At 47.8% G+C, this 15,180-nt stretch overlaps 1 pseudogene; it reads right to left on the bottom strand.

The window, feature by feature from the left end:
- The window catches only part of LOC113960550, a 39,000-nt pseudogene extending 24,035 nt beyond the window's left edge, over positions 1 to 14,965 (bottom strand).
- Positions 14,966 to 15,180: the final 215 nt, after the last annotated feature.

Here is a 15,180-nt window from a genome sequence, read left to right as displayed (position 1 = left end):
AAATTTTTTTTTACGATAATTAAACTTAGTGCGGCTTTTACTTATAACACCTGGAAAGAAGGTGAGCCATTGGGGAATAAATAATGGAAGCACAGATATCCGTGGAGGAGGAATCTGTTGGCATAGTGCTAACAGAGATACTAGAGAAGCATGGTGTGCGATATCAGAAATGTGTGCTCTGCACCTTATATAGTTGGTGTAAAAGAAATGGGGTAGATGCTCAGTCAGCATTTGGTACAGACATTTGGGACTCTGCAGGGAGAGTGCTTTTTAATGCAGCCACTGAGTCTCTTAAGCAGGCTGCCAGCATCCTGAAACTGGCGAACTGTCTTTAAAAGATCACGCTTCTAAAAAATCACCACCCTTCAAGCCAGAAAATAAAGAAAAACCTAGCAAATCACCCTGAGAGACAGTAAAAAGAGAAAGGCCACCCCTCCTCGCCACTGATACGAGACTTTTCGGCCATGCAGTCGCTCTGCTGGAAGGGGTAGCACATTGCTGCCCAGCATACACTGCACACTGCACCGATCGAACAGTGCAAGTTCGAATCCTGGCTGCTGCCACCCTGCACGGAGTTGTGGTGCAGACGAACACCAGAGAGCCACTACGGCTGCTGGAGAATCTTAACGGTGTGGCAGAGCAGAGTTAGGCAGCACCGCACGGGTAGGGCTGGAGTGCCAGGGAGCCGGCGAGAGGACAGCCTGGCAGCAGCAATGCAAGAAAAAAACAGGAACGGAGCAGCCCCAGAGGGAAACAAGAACAGAGCAACCCCGAAAAAGTGCCACTTCTCATTGACAGGAGAGGCAGGCTAGAGAACTGCCTTCCTGTATCTCTTTTAACTCTCATGTTAATTGCGTTCTGTGTCCAATGTCATCGTGAGCTCACAGTGTTGCTAACGGTACTGTGCTAGTGTGTGTGTGTGTGTTGGGGGTTATGTGTGTGTGGAGAAGCGACCATAAGTTTGTTAGTAACTGTTAAAACAGAGATGAGAGTCCGGGAGACTCTCCTCCCATTAGAGTGTCTCAGATGAACACAAGAGCATAGAAATTCACTTTAGGATTATTCAAACTGCTGCCTGAGTCCGGCGTGCCGGTGCCGAGGCCGTGCGCCAAGGCTGGGAGCTGTGCGCTGGGGCTGCCGGGGCTGCCACGGCTGCCGCGGCGCCGAGCTGGGTCGGGGGGAAGGCAGTGCTGGTAGCCACGGCAGGAGGCGGCAGAGTGGCAGAGGGACCCCAGCGACAGAGGTGGCGGCGGAGCGGGCAGCAGCGCCAAGAGTTGCTTCTGGAGAGCCAGCCAGACTTTTGCGGGGGTCTCCAGGAGTTCCACGGCGCGCAGGGCGGCCCGGGGAACAGCAGACTGACGGCGAGCTCGGCGGTGACTGCAGCAGCAAGAAAAGAAACAAAAAGTAGCTCCAGTAGCTCCAGCCTTTTATCTCTTCCTCCCTGCCCCGCGGGGAAGCGGGGGGGGAGGGGGGGGGGAGTAAGAACGGCAGCAGAGGCTGCAGTCAGAAAGAGAAACAAAAGAGTCTTCTTTCCCTTTTCTGTTACTCTTGGGGAATAAGTATTTAAAACAAACAAGTACACACCACGTTTCCATAGTTCTCGTTTCCATTTGGAAATTAGTGAGAGACCGGTTTGCGGGGGATTTGCCCCGCAGAAACCAAGCATGTAAGTGGTTGACAAAAGAAAGCAAAATCTCTCTCTTTAGTCCTTCTAATCACTTGTAGATAACTTAAAACCAAAGAATTGTGTTTAACTGCAAGGTAGTATGCAGACAGTTTTAGGGAGTTTTTCCGGGAAATGAGGCTTTGTACAAAAGTTTTAGTGAAATGCCTTCTTGATTGTAGTGTAACCCTATAAAAACCTTCTGCCAAAATGTATTAAAAAAAAAAAAAAAGGCAGGGTTTTGACAAAAAGGATAAAAAGCCCTCTTGCAAAACTTCACCTTTGCCTTAGCAGAGAAAGAGATAAGGTGTTAGTAGCTCACACAATAGAGATAGTTTGTTGCCTAGGAACCGAGTGGGAGGCTTAAACCTCCTCTGGTCGAACTCAAAAAAGTTTAAATTACCAGTTTCTTGGGGCTGGGGGGGGGGGGGGGGGATAGAACCCTCCTGCTTTATAAAAACTACAACTTTGCAAATAAGATAAATGGAAAGCCAGCAGGCTAAGGATTTCCTTAACTCTTAGATAAAACATCTTTCTATCTCCCTATTATAAACTGAGAAGTGACTGTGACAGTGGAGTGACCCTGTCAGGTTCTGTGTGTACTTTGCTCAGTGCTTCTCTAGACCCTCAGTCTGCAGGAGTGGGGGAACTGTCTTCTTGAAACACCCCCACAGTTGGTGCTGTGAATACAAGTGGTTAAAGCCAGAGGCCTTACCCTGGGTCGGAATTACGCTGATCACATCTTTAGAATTGTGTTTAAAAAGTTTACTCAGCTGATTTTTACATGATCTTACAACTAGTTATTTGCTCTCCTTTGTGCTGCTCATGTTGTGAATTTTGTTTTCTTACCAGAATTTCATAGACAAAAAAACCCTAAAAATACAAGCAGATAATATAGATCACATCTAAAGAACCAGCTGCAAACTGGAATCTGGCCTTCTCCATCCTTGATTATAATTTTGGAAAAAGAGGGAAAACAAAACAAAATCCTTAATTTGATCCCAATGTAATGGTTAATGAAGACAAAAACAGATAATTTGCTGATCAAATTATATTTGCAATGTTGTAATTGCAAAATAACAAACCGTAATGTTATGTTACTATGACAAGCTATATTCTGTTATGTTAACCATAGACCTTAAATATATACATGGGGAAGGGGTGCCTAGAATGATGTGAGAAAGACATAATGCACAAGCGTACATAAAGAGGTAAACTGGAGGTAACGAGAGAAGGATATGCCACCATCATCCCAAGACCAGTTCCCTAGCAACAGAGCGGAGCATGCGCAGAGAGAACTGGTGACGTGAAAAGGGAGAAACGGAAACCAGAGGGACTGATTCCCTAGCAACAGAGCAGAGCCTGCACCGAGAGAGCTGATGATATGAAAAGGAAGAAACGAAACAAGGTGTGGGCTATAGGGAAATGAAAGTTACAACTCTATAAAAGGACTGGCTTGTTGCTTTTTGAACTTGTGGACCGTTGGTGGAGCGGAGACTCCCTGGCCACCCAGTACTGTTTTGCTTATTTGTCTTCAATAAATTTTAGAATTTTATACTCTAAAAATTACTTGTAGTCTCTTTAACTATGACAATTGGTGCCGTGACTCAGATCTAAACCTTCTGTGCAGCAGGATCTTATCTCCAGGAGGGCGCCCCGTCTCCATTTGGACGGTCCTGGGGAGGGCTCCCGTGGTATGGAGTCTAAATATCCAACCGAAATTTAAAGGCAAATGAGCAAATAAATACTGCAGTTCCCCGTAATTTTTGTGCACAAACCCCGGACAAAGGCTTGCTTCGGGGAGGAGCGAGCGTTTGGGACTCCGTTCAGCTCAGCGCTGAGCGGAGACGCTTGGTTGAGAACCGAGCGAGGACCTACTCAGGAGGAGTGTTTGAGGAATCCGTCCGGTTGGGGAAGGAACCATTCGCTGAGGAGCCGAACAAAGGCTTACCCAGGAGAGGTGAGTATTTGAGGAGCCCCCTTTGGTTGGGAGGGGGTCCCGGAGTGCAAATGAGTGAGACATCCTTTGGGATGAACCGAGTGAGGACTTTCTAGTAGTGCGGTTCTCGTAGCCCACGAGGGAGCGAACCACGAAAGAAGGGAAGCGAGTGTGAGTGTGTGAAAAGGCACTTTGGAAGATGGGACAGAAGAAAAGTAAATCTTCTGTTCCCATGGGTGGCCGTAAGGAGGGGTCGCAGGATGTCCCTCAGGAGAAGGAAAAACCTGAGAAGGGGTTTGTGGTGAGGTTACCAGACATACCTTCCGATAGTCCTTTAGGGATAATGATTAAGTATTGGAATGATTACCCTTCCAGGGAAGGAAAGTCGAGGGAAAAGATGGTGCATTATTGAGTAGAAGTATGGGGAGGAAAACAAATAATGCAAGATTGTGTGTATTGGCCAGTTTATGGCTCATCTGAAGATTGGATTTGTCAGGCTTTAAACATTTATGTGAATAGCAAAGAACCCTTTAATCTAGAGGAAAGTGAATACGCTAGTTTATGGATAAGATCAGATACTAGAAATTACTTGTTTCCTTTAAAGGAAACAAAGAAGCAGAAAAAGAATAACTGGGATCTAGATGATTCCCAAAAATCACCTCCACCATACATCCCACCCCCTCCACCACCTGCACCTGTCCCAGTACCGGCTCTTCAGCCCTCTGCCCCAACAGAACCGGTACCCCCTCCCTCTGAGACCCCTTCACCTCCCTCACCTACATTTACCGATAGCAGGAGAGTGACGAGAAGCCAAACCAGGGAAAAAGAAAAGACGGAAGGTCAGTTATACCCTTTAAGGGAGATTACAACAGCCAGGGATAGGGTTTGTGTCCAGTCCCTTAAGTTCAGGGGATGTGAGAGATTTTAAGAAGGAAATGGGGAACCTGTTGGAAGACCCCCTCGGTGTATCCGAGAGGTTTGACCAATTTTTAGACCCTAATACATACACTTGGGATGAAATGCAAGCAATTTTAGGAATATTATTTACCGCTGAGGAATGGGAGATGATTAGAAGAGCAGGAATGAGAAATTGGGACCTAGGACATCAGCAAGGTCCAGCGGTTGATATTAAGTGGCCTCTTCGGAGGCCCAATTGGGATAATCAGGATTGGGACCATAGGAGTCATATGGCCAACTTGCGAACCATTATAGTTCAAGGTATTAGAGAAGTTGTCCCTAGAGGGTAGAACATTAATAAAGCTTTTAAGGAACAGCAGAAAAAAGATGAGACTCCCACGGACTGGCTGGAAAGGCTGAGGAAAAGTTTACAACTTTATTCAGGTTTAGACCCCAATACTCCAGTAGGACAAGCCTTGCTCAAAACACAGTTTGTGGTAAAGTCATGGGATGACATTAGAAAAAAGTTAGAAAATATCGAAGATTGGCAGGAGAAGGGGTTGGACGAATTACTGAGAGGAGCTCAGAAAGTGTATGTGCGGAGAGATGAAGAAAACCAGAAAAAGCAGGCAAAAATCTTAATGGCAGCTGTAAGAGAAGGACAAAGAGGAGATAGGGATCCGAGGCACCAGACCCCTCGTGGATCTGACAGACGTGGAGTGTTAAGAGACCATGGGCAAGTGGATCGGAGCGACATAGAATGTTATTATTGCAGTAAAAAGGGACATGTGAAGAAGAATTGCAGGAAGTGTATACAGGATGAGAAGATGTTCAAAGAGGATTAGAGGTGTCAGGGCTCTATCTGCTGGGGACCCAAAAAGACTCTGAGCCCTTGATAAAACTTAAATTGGGTCCTCAGTAACAAGAATTTGAGTTCCTAGTGGACTCAGGAGCAGAAAGATCAACTGTTCAGAAAATACCTTGGGGCTGTGTAACATCCCCAGATACAGTACAAGTTATAGGGGCCAAGGGAGAACCATTTAAGTACCCCTTATTAAAGATGTGGAAATAGAAACCCATAATAAATATGCATTGGGAACATTTTTGCTGGTTCCCGAAGCAGAGTATAATTTGTTGGGAAGAGATCTTATGATAGAATTGGGAATAAGTTTGGAGACTAAGGAACAAAAACTGCAAGTAAAAATATATGCTCTTACAGCTGAAGATGAAAAGAAAATAAACCCTGAAGTATGGTACACCCCTGATTCTGTGGGGAAATTAGACATAAAGCCATTTGAAGTTCTTATTCAAAACCCGGAGCAACCGATAAGGGTAAAACAATATCCTATTTCATATGAAGGAAGAATAGGACTTAAGCCAACTATAGAAAGACTTTTGGCACAAGGACTACTAGAACCCTGCATGTCACCTCATAATACCCCCATTCTGCCGATAAAGAAGCCTGACGGATCATACCGTTTGGTACAAGATTTGAGAGAGGTAAATAAAAGAACAGTCACTCAGTTCCCAGTAGTTGCTAACCCCTACACCTTGTTAAGCCAACTTTCCCCTGACCATGAATGGTATAGCATAATTGATCTGAAGGATGCCTTTTGGGCTTGTCCCCTCAAAGAGGAAAGTAGAAACTATTTTGCCTTTGAATGGGAAGACCCTGAGACACATAGAAAGCCGCAACTAAGATGGACAGTTTTGCCCCAGGGATTTACAGAATCCCCTAATTTGTTTGGGCAAGTTTTGGAGCAGTTATTGGAATCCTTCAAGACCCGTCAGGGTACTGTTTTAATTCAATATGTGGATGATTTATTAATCGTTGGAGAAAATTCAGAAGCAGTCAGAGACGAAAGCATCAGGTTATTAAACTTTTTGAGTTTTAAAGGGTTAAAAGTGTCAAAATCTAAGTTACAATTCACAGAGGAAGAAGTTAAATACCTGGGGCATCGACTGAATAAAGGACACAAAAGGCTGGACCCCAATCGAGTAAACGGAATTCTATCTTTGCAGACACCCAGAAATAAGAGACAAATAAGACAATTTTTAGGATTATTAGGATATTGTTGGCAGTGGATTGAGAATTATAGTAGCAAAGTAAAATTTTTATATGAGAAGCTAACAAAGGAAAGAAAAAAAAAGTGGAGTAAGGAAGATGAAGAACAGTTTGAAAAGTTAAAAGAGGACTTGGTAAATGCACCTGTGTTGAGTTTGCCTGACATACAAAAACCATTCTATCTTTTTGTGAACACTGAAAATGGGACTGCATATGGAGTCCTAACTCAGGTATGGGCAGGACAAAAGAAACCAGTCGGATATTACTCTAAAATATTGGACCCAGTAAGCAGGGGGTGGCCTACTTGTTTGCAAGCCATTGTGGCTACAGCCTTGTTAGTAGAAGAAGCGGGAAAAGTAACTTTTGGAGGAGAATTAAAGGTTTTTACTCCTCATATGAGGAATTTTACAACAAAAAGCAGATAAATGGCTAATGGATAGCTGATTGTTGAAATATGAGAGTATTTTATTACATTCGCCTAAATTAGAATTAGAAGTGACGAATTTGCAGAATCCTGCTCACTTCTTATATGGGGAACTTACAGGAGAATTAGTACATGATTGTTTACAAGTAATAAATCTCCAGACTAAGATCAGAGAAGATTTAGAGAAAGAAGAATTAAAAGAGGGCAAAAAATTATACATAGATGGTTCATCCAGAGTAGTGGATGGACACCGGAGTTCAAGATATGCCGTGATAGATGGTATTACTTTCCAGGTCAGAGAATCTGGACCTCTTGACAGAACATGGTCAGCTCAAGCTTGTGAGTTGTATGCATTATTGAGAGCCTTACAACAGTTAGAAGGAAAAGTGGGAATGATATTTACAGACTCTAAGTACGCTTTTGGAGTGGTGCATACTTTTGGGAAAATTTGGGAGGAAAGAGGACTAATTAATACACAAGGAAAAGGGTTGATTCATGAGGCTCTAATAAAAGAAACCCTGAAAGCCTTAAGGAAACCAGAAAGAGTGGCGGTAGTACATGTAAAGGGGCACCAGAAAGGGCTAAAAGTCACCATTAGAGGAAACAACCTAGCAGATGAAGAAGCAAAATGGGCAGCCCTATTAGTAATAACAGACTCAAAGCCTGAGAACCTAGATCCCCCGAGGAGTTTTAGCAATCAAGAGAAAGAAAAATTACGGTAGGTAGGAGTAAAAGAGGAAAACAATAAATGGAAGCTATCAGATGGTCGAGAAGTACCCCCCAAGGGTCTTGCCCAGAAAATCATGCTTAAATTACATGAACAGGCACATCACATCTCTCCTGCAGTCTCATATCATCCCTGTGACATCCTATGCTCGACTGTGACATCACAGCTGCCCTGTGACATCACATCTCCCCTATAGCGACACATCCATCATATGACATCATACCATTTCTGTGACATAACACTTCCCATGTGACATCACAGCTCCCCTGTGACATCACATCCTTGTTGTGACATCAAGGCTTCTCTATGATGTCACATACATCATATGACATCACATCTCTCCTGTGATATCATATCATCCCTGTGAAATCACATCCTCCTCTGTGACATCACAGTTCTCCTGTGACGTCACATCTCCCACATGACATCACAGTTCCTCTCTGACATCACACCTCTGCTGTGACATCACATCCTTCCTATGACTTCACAAGCATAATATGACATCACACCTCATCTGTGACATCACATATCCCATATGACGTCACAACCATCATATGACATCACGACTCCCCTGTGATATCATATCATCACATCCTCCCTGTGACATCACATCTCCTCTATGATGTCACATCCATCATATGACATCACATATCTCCTCTGATATCATATAATCCCTGTGACGTCATGTCCTCCCCTATGACATCGCATCGTCCCTGTGACATCACACCTCCCCATGATATCACAGCTCCCCTGCGACATCAGATCCTTCCTGTAACATCACATCTCTCCTGTGACATCACACCTCCCCTATGATGTCACATCCTTCCTGTGACATCACATCTCCCCTGTGACATCACATCCTTGTTGTGACATCAAGGCTCCCATATGACATCACATCCAATATATGACATCACATTTCCCCTGTGACATCACATCCAGTGACATTCAGATCCATCACAAGGTTGTGTGTGTGTGTGAGACAGGCAGAACCACAAATGCCTGCACATCTCAGAGCAGTCAGTGTGGTGCTGTGCTTGCTGCTGCAGAGACCCCAAGGGAACAAACCTGGGGAGTAGTTTGGGGGGGAGGGGCGTCCTTAAGGAGGACACTTGCCTTATTATTGCTTATTATTTGTAATATCTTATCGATTTATCATACACCACCTAAGGACTGATTTGATAGAATATGTGCCATATATATTTGTGTTGGGTCTGGCTGAGCTGCAGCTCATTTCCCCACAGCAGCCCTCCCAGTGCTGTGCTTTGCATTGGCAGCTGGAAGGGTTTTGAGAACACACCGGTGTTTTGGCCACTGCTGAGCACAGCCCCAACACTGGGACATTCCTTCCTTAGTTGAGGGCAAGACTGTGGGAGGGGACCCAAGTAGGCCAGCTGAGCCCAACTGACCAAAGGGACAATCCAGACCATGTGAGGTCAGCTCAGCTATAAAAGCTGAGGCACAGAGCAGGAGGGGGGCATTCATTGTCTAATGGCTGCCTGCTGAGGAACCGTCCCGCGGACCCAAGCCCTGCTCCTCGGGAGTGGCCGATCATGGCTGCTCATGGGAAGCAGAGAACAAACCCTGCTGTCTTTGGCTTCTGCGCGCGCAAGCATCACTTTGCTTTTTGCTTTAAAAAAACTGCCTTATCTCGACCCACTTTTTTTTTTTTTCACCTAACTCTCTCCCCTGTCCTGCTGGGAACGGAAGTGATAGAGTAGCTGGGTGGGCACCTGGTGTCCAGCCAAAGTCAACCCACCACACACCGGAACACTTCCAGAGACTCCACCGTCTCCTTGGGCTACTTGTTCTAATGCCTGAACACTCTCTCAGTGGAAGAAGGTTTCTTTAATATCTAAAATGAACCTTGCCCAACGCAATTTAAGGTCATTCCCTCTCAACCTTTCACTATAGCCTTGGCAAAAGAGACCAACCCCCATCCCACTAAAACCTCCTTTCAGGTCACTGTAGAAAGCAATGAGGTCCCCCCGAGCCTCCCCTTCTCAACAAGCCCAGTTCCCTCAGCCGTTCCTCAGCAGATATGTTTTCCAGACCCTTTCCCAGCTCCGTTCCCTTCTCTGGACATGCTCCAGCCCCTCAAGGGCCTTTTTGCACTGAGGGGCCAGAACTGGACATAGCACTCGAGGTGGGGCCTCAGCAGTGCCCAGCACAGAGGGGCAATCAGTTCTCTGCTCCTGATGGCCACACTCTTCTCCACAAAGGCCAGGATGCCCTTGGCCTTCTTGCCCCCTTGGGCACACTCTGGCTCATATCCAGCCACTGTCAAGCAGCACCCCCAAGTCCCTTCCTGCTGAGCAGTTTTCCAGCCCCTCTGTCCCAGCCTGGAGCATTCCAGGGGGTTGTTGGGACCCAAGTGCAGGCCCTGACACTTGGTCTTATTGATCCAGCCTGTTCAGATCCCTCTGGAGAGACTTTATGCCCTCCAACACATCCACACTCACACCCAATGTGGTGTTGTCCATGACTTTCCTGAAGGGGCACTCGATCCCCTGGCGCAGATCATCAAGAACGATGTTAAAAAGGAGCAGCCCCAACCCTGAGCCCTTGGGAACCCCACTAATGACCAGCCCCACCTGGATTTCCTTCCATTCCCCACCACTCATTGGGCCATCAGCCACTTTGTCACCCAGCAAACACTTTCCCCGGGCAAGCCATGAGTAGCCAGTTTGTGCAGGAGATGCTGCTAGAGATGGTGCCAAAGGTTTTCCGGAATTCCAGAGAGACACAGACTTTACCTCAGCTGCTGAGTAGGTCCTTTGTCAGAGAAGGAGATGAGGTTGGTCAGGCAGGACCTGCCTTTCCCAACCCCACGCTGGCTGGGCCTGATCCCCTGGTTGTCCTGCCTGTGCCATGGGATGGCACTGAGGAGGATCTGCTGCATGGACTTCCCCGGTCCTGAGGTCAATGGGACAGGACAGGAGTTCCCCAGATCCTTCTTTTTGGCCCTTCCTGTGGATGGGCATCCCATTTGTTTGTTGCCAGTCAGCTGGGACTTCTGCAGTTCTGCAGCATGGCTGGGGAATGAGTGAGAGTGGCTTGGTCAGCTCTTTCTCCAGCTCCCTCAGGACTCTTGGGTGCATCCCATGTGGACCGAGGCACTTGTGGGGGTCTCACTGGCAGAGCAGGTCACTGACCATTTCCTCCTGGATTGCGGGGGTTTCACTCAGCTCCCCATCACCAGTTTCCAGCCAAAGCCTGCCTGCCAGGTGTCCAAGGTGTCAGTTCTGCTGCCCCCTCCTTCCTTCCCCCACAATGGAAAACTCCCTCATTTTCTGTCCCTGTGCCCCAGATGGCTCCGACCACCACCTCACCCACCAGTCCCAGAATCATGAGATGCTTTGGTTTGGGAGAGGCCTTAAAGAGCATCTCAGCACCCTCAGAGTAGAGATTTCCTTCCTACTATCTCCTCCAAGCTTTCCCGCTATCCGTGTGAAGCCACTGCCCCTTGTCCTGTCACTCCAGGCCCTTGTTCAAAGTCTCTCTCCATCTCTCTTGTTGGCTCCCTTCAGGCACTGGAAGGCCACAATTAGGTCACCCCAAAGCCTTCTCTTCTCCAGCCTCAACAATCCCAATTCTCTCAGCCTTTCCTCACAGCAGAGCTGCTCCATCCCTCTGATCCCCTTGCTGGTCTCCTCTGGACTCGCTCCAACAGGTCCATGCCATTCCTGTGCTGGAGCCCAGAGCTGGAGGCAGCTCTGCAGGTGGGGCAGCATTACAACCACGCATGTTCCAGCAAGGACATGGTGGAACCTCATGGAATCAAGGACCACTGTGACACTGCAGGGCCTTCTGGAGCTAAAGGAATCCTGGGACACTATGGAATCTCATGGAATCAAGGGGGCACTGTCACCCTGGGAAAACTCCTGGAATTCAGGGTCCATTGTGACACTGCAGGTCCCAAGGAAAAAAGGAACCCTGGGATGCTGCGGAAACTCTTGGAACCAAGGGACCACTGTGACATCGAGGGGGCTGATGGAATCAGGAGTCCATTGGGACAATCCAGGGCCTCATGAAATCAAAGGATATCTGAGACACTGTCGAGTCTCCTGGAACCAAGGGTTCCTGCTGACATGCGTGTCCTCCTAGAACCAAGGGAGCCTGGAGATATTTCTGAACCTCCCAGAATCCAGGGGCCATTGTGACCCTGCAGAACCTCCTGGATTCTAGTGGTCCTTGTGAAACTGCAGGCTTTCCTGGAACCCAAGGATTCCTGGAACACTGCAGAGTTCACGCAACCAAGGGGCCACTGTCCCACTGCAGCTACTTCTGAAGCACAAGGGACCCTGGGACAATGGGAAATCTCTGAGAATCCAAAGGGCATTTTGGGTTTGCAGGGCCTCGTGGAACTAAAGGAACCTTTGGAGCTGTGGAAGCTCATGGAATCAAGGGTCCGTTATGGCATGTGGGCCCTCCTTGAACCAAAGGAACCCTGAGAATTTTTATGGAAACAAGTTAAGGCAGGAGCTGCTGCTCTCAGTTAATTCAGATGGACAAGGACTGTTTTGGCCTTGACTGGTGTTTTCCATCAAGAGAGTGCCGTTTGCCAAAGTGGAAACCCATTTGGAATGCTCTGCATGGTAGCCTGTGTTTTTCTCTGGTGGCTGAACACAGCCAGCACGAGGCAAGAGGAATGTGTGGGATCAGGGCACTGCTTTGGGGCCATGCTGGGAATTCCGGTGGATTAAAAGACAAAGTCGAGGTGCTGTTTCCAAAAGAACCCCAAAGAAAGGGGGATGTCAGAAAGATGGGCGGACAAGTACCGCAAAGGAACTCTGTGTGCGCAGCCTCATTTTCTCCTTCAGCAACCATAGGAAAAGAGGTAAAAAGTGGGGGTTGGGACTCCAAAACTTTTTTTTGGGAGGGAATTGGGGATTGAGGGGACAATGGGAATGTGGAAAGAAACAGGGAGAAGGATGGTGTAGTGGTTTGAACTAGGTTTTCCCCTTGAAGCTAAGAAAGTGGTAACCCCCAGGGGGTGGTGACACTTGAGATTTGAACCAATCTGCGCTCCGGCGAAATATAAACATACCACAAGCAGACCAGAAGAGAAAGTTTTAGTTTGGGGTTGTAGAAGAAGGTAGCCATGTTGTGAAAGCCACGAGCAGAAAAGGGCAAGAGCCCCTGGGGGGCTCTGGCCCCCCAGCCCCTGGCTGGGGCGAGCTGCAGGGACTTGGAACAGCATAATGTTGGGCTAAGTGCCTGTAGTTGAAAAGCCGAAGGATTTTTTCTCTCCACCGTGGGCAGCGGCAGGAGTAGCACCAGCCAGCACTGACTGGAGAAAAAGCGGCGGCACAGAGCCAAAAGATAAGAGAGCAGCAAACGAAGGCATGCAGCACCGCAGAGAGAACTCCTGGAAGGAGAGCCGAGAGAAGGCCAGCAGAGAGCAGAACTAAGTTCTACAGAGAGAAGGTTTGGGGATAGGAACTGCAAAACTCCCCTAAATTTTCTTTGAGATCCCTCCAAAATGGAGGGGGTGGACTCTTACTGATTAGAAGTCCTAAATGGAGTAGAAGAGCTAAGAAGTTCAGTCGTCCTGAGAGCTCAGCCAGGACAAAATGTGTGGGAGGTGGACCTTGGGCCCTCCCTCGCTGCAGCTATAGAGAAGCTAGCAGCTTGGAATCAGAGCCAGAAGTTCTACAAGGGGCTTGAAATCCCCTGAAGACACCAGACCATCACGGAGACTCCTGTGCTTCGCTGATATGACCGTGGTAAAGTGACCTTTGTCTGGGGTGAACGCAGCCCACGGAAGACCCCTCGCTTGGAAGACGAGTGGTCGAGGGGCTTGAATATCCCCTTGTGTGTGCTGGCAGAGATCCAGTTACAGCTGCATGCATGAGAGAGAGATAGACTGCTACTCTGAAGAAGTTGTTGCTCTGAGACTGGAAAGGATCTTTCCTTCTTCCCTCCTGGACTTTTATTTGGAGGGGAGAAGAGATTTGATCCATTGTAAATACTTATGTCATGGTAGAGATAGCTAAGATTATATATAATGTATTGTAGTATTTATTTGTACAGTCATTGTAATATATTCCCTTTTCCCCACTTTGAGTCTCGTGTGATTGTCTGGAAAACCCATCTCACACTGGGTTGAGATGTGAGTAGGGACTTGGACTAGGGAATTAGATTTTGGGGATCTCAAACCATGACAGGGGGGTGGTCTGGCGGGTTCGACATTCCCATGGGGGTCTTTGGGCACAGGGGGGTTGGTAAAGTGGGGTGGCCCCCCTGAGCTCCCAACTTCCTGTGGGGTGCTGGGGGCTGCTGGATCCAAACTCAGCCTTGGATTATGACAACACTTTCAGTTCAGAGGAATTACAGAGGTGTGACTGAATCACTTTTGTCTCCCAGGTTTTGAGGATGGCAAATCAGATCTACTGGTAGAAATGAATTATTTAGGGTTACAAATGATCAGAAAAAAGATCTTCATCAGAATTATTTACTACACAATAGAAACACTAAAACTACCAGGAGAACAGGATAAGATAGGACAGTGCTCTACACTAAAGCAATTGTTGAAGCAATTCTACTCAAGTTGGCACAAAAGAAATAATTCTTAATTAGAGATAGATGGAACTCCCCCAGACCAACGCTCGTGGGGAGATATCTGCTCTCAACCTCCAGCAGTGACCTTGGGGAGGTCCCCAGCCAAGGAAGGAATCTCCACACACACCCCCAAAAAGGGTTCTGTTGGAAGAAGTTGCCCCTGGGAAAGGGGACTGGCACTTTGTGGTCGAAAGGGATGGACTGACAGTCACTGGACTCCAGGGGTTGCCTCACCATCAGGGGGTTCATTCAGGGTGGAAGCGGCGGCCGAAGTTCTTCCCACAGTCGGGGCACTGGTAGGGCTTCCCTTACCGGTGGGTCTGTTGGTGTTTGTTGAAGGTGGGGGAAGCTCTTCCCACACTCCCCACACTTGTAGGACCTCTCCCCGGTGTGGATGGGCCGGTGGGTGACGAGGTTGCCATTCTTGTTGAAGCCCTTCCCGCAGTCGGTGCAGCGGAAGGGCCTCTCATCCGTGTGCGTCTGCTCATGCATGAGGATATGTGCACTGGTCTTAAACCTGTTCCCACATTCCAAGCTCTTGTAGAGTCGTTCCCCAGTGTGGATACACTTGTGTTGGATCAGGTTGGACTTGCTCCTGAAGCTCTTCCCACATTCCCCACACCTGTAGGGCCATTCCCCAGTGTGGATGTGCTGGTGCTTGAGGAGGTGGGAGCTCCAGCTGAAGCTCTTCCCACATTCCAAGCACCTAAAGGGCTTCTCCCTGCTGGGAGGCTGCTCAGGGACCACCAGATCGGAGTTCCGCCTCAAGCTCCGATTGCCTTCCCAGTACAGGCTGGCTCTTTCCTCCTCAGAGCACCCGGGGCTGGCTTCGGAGCCCCTCCTGCAGGGGGATCTCCAGGCCTTTTCCTCCCTGCTGCCTTCCTGCACCATGGAGCCCTTCAAA

This window comes from Corapipo altera, unplaced genomic scaffold, assembly GCF_003945725.1.
Source record: "Corapipo altera isolate COAL_440 unplaced genomic scaffold, ASM394572v1 61466, whole genome shotgun sequence".
Taxonomy (NCBI): Eukaryota; Metazoa; Chordata; class Aves; order Passeriformes; family Pipridae; genus Corapipo; species Corapipo altera.
The sequence above is the reverse complement of the archived record's forward strand: the minus strand, read 5'-3'. Positions and strand labels throughout refer to the sequence as shown.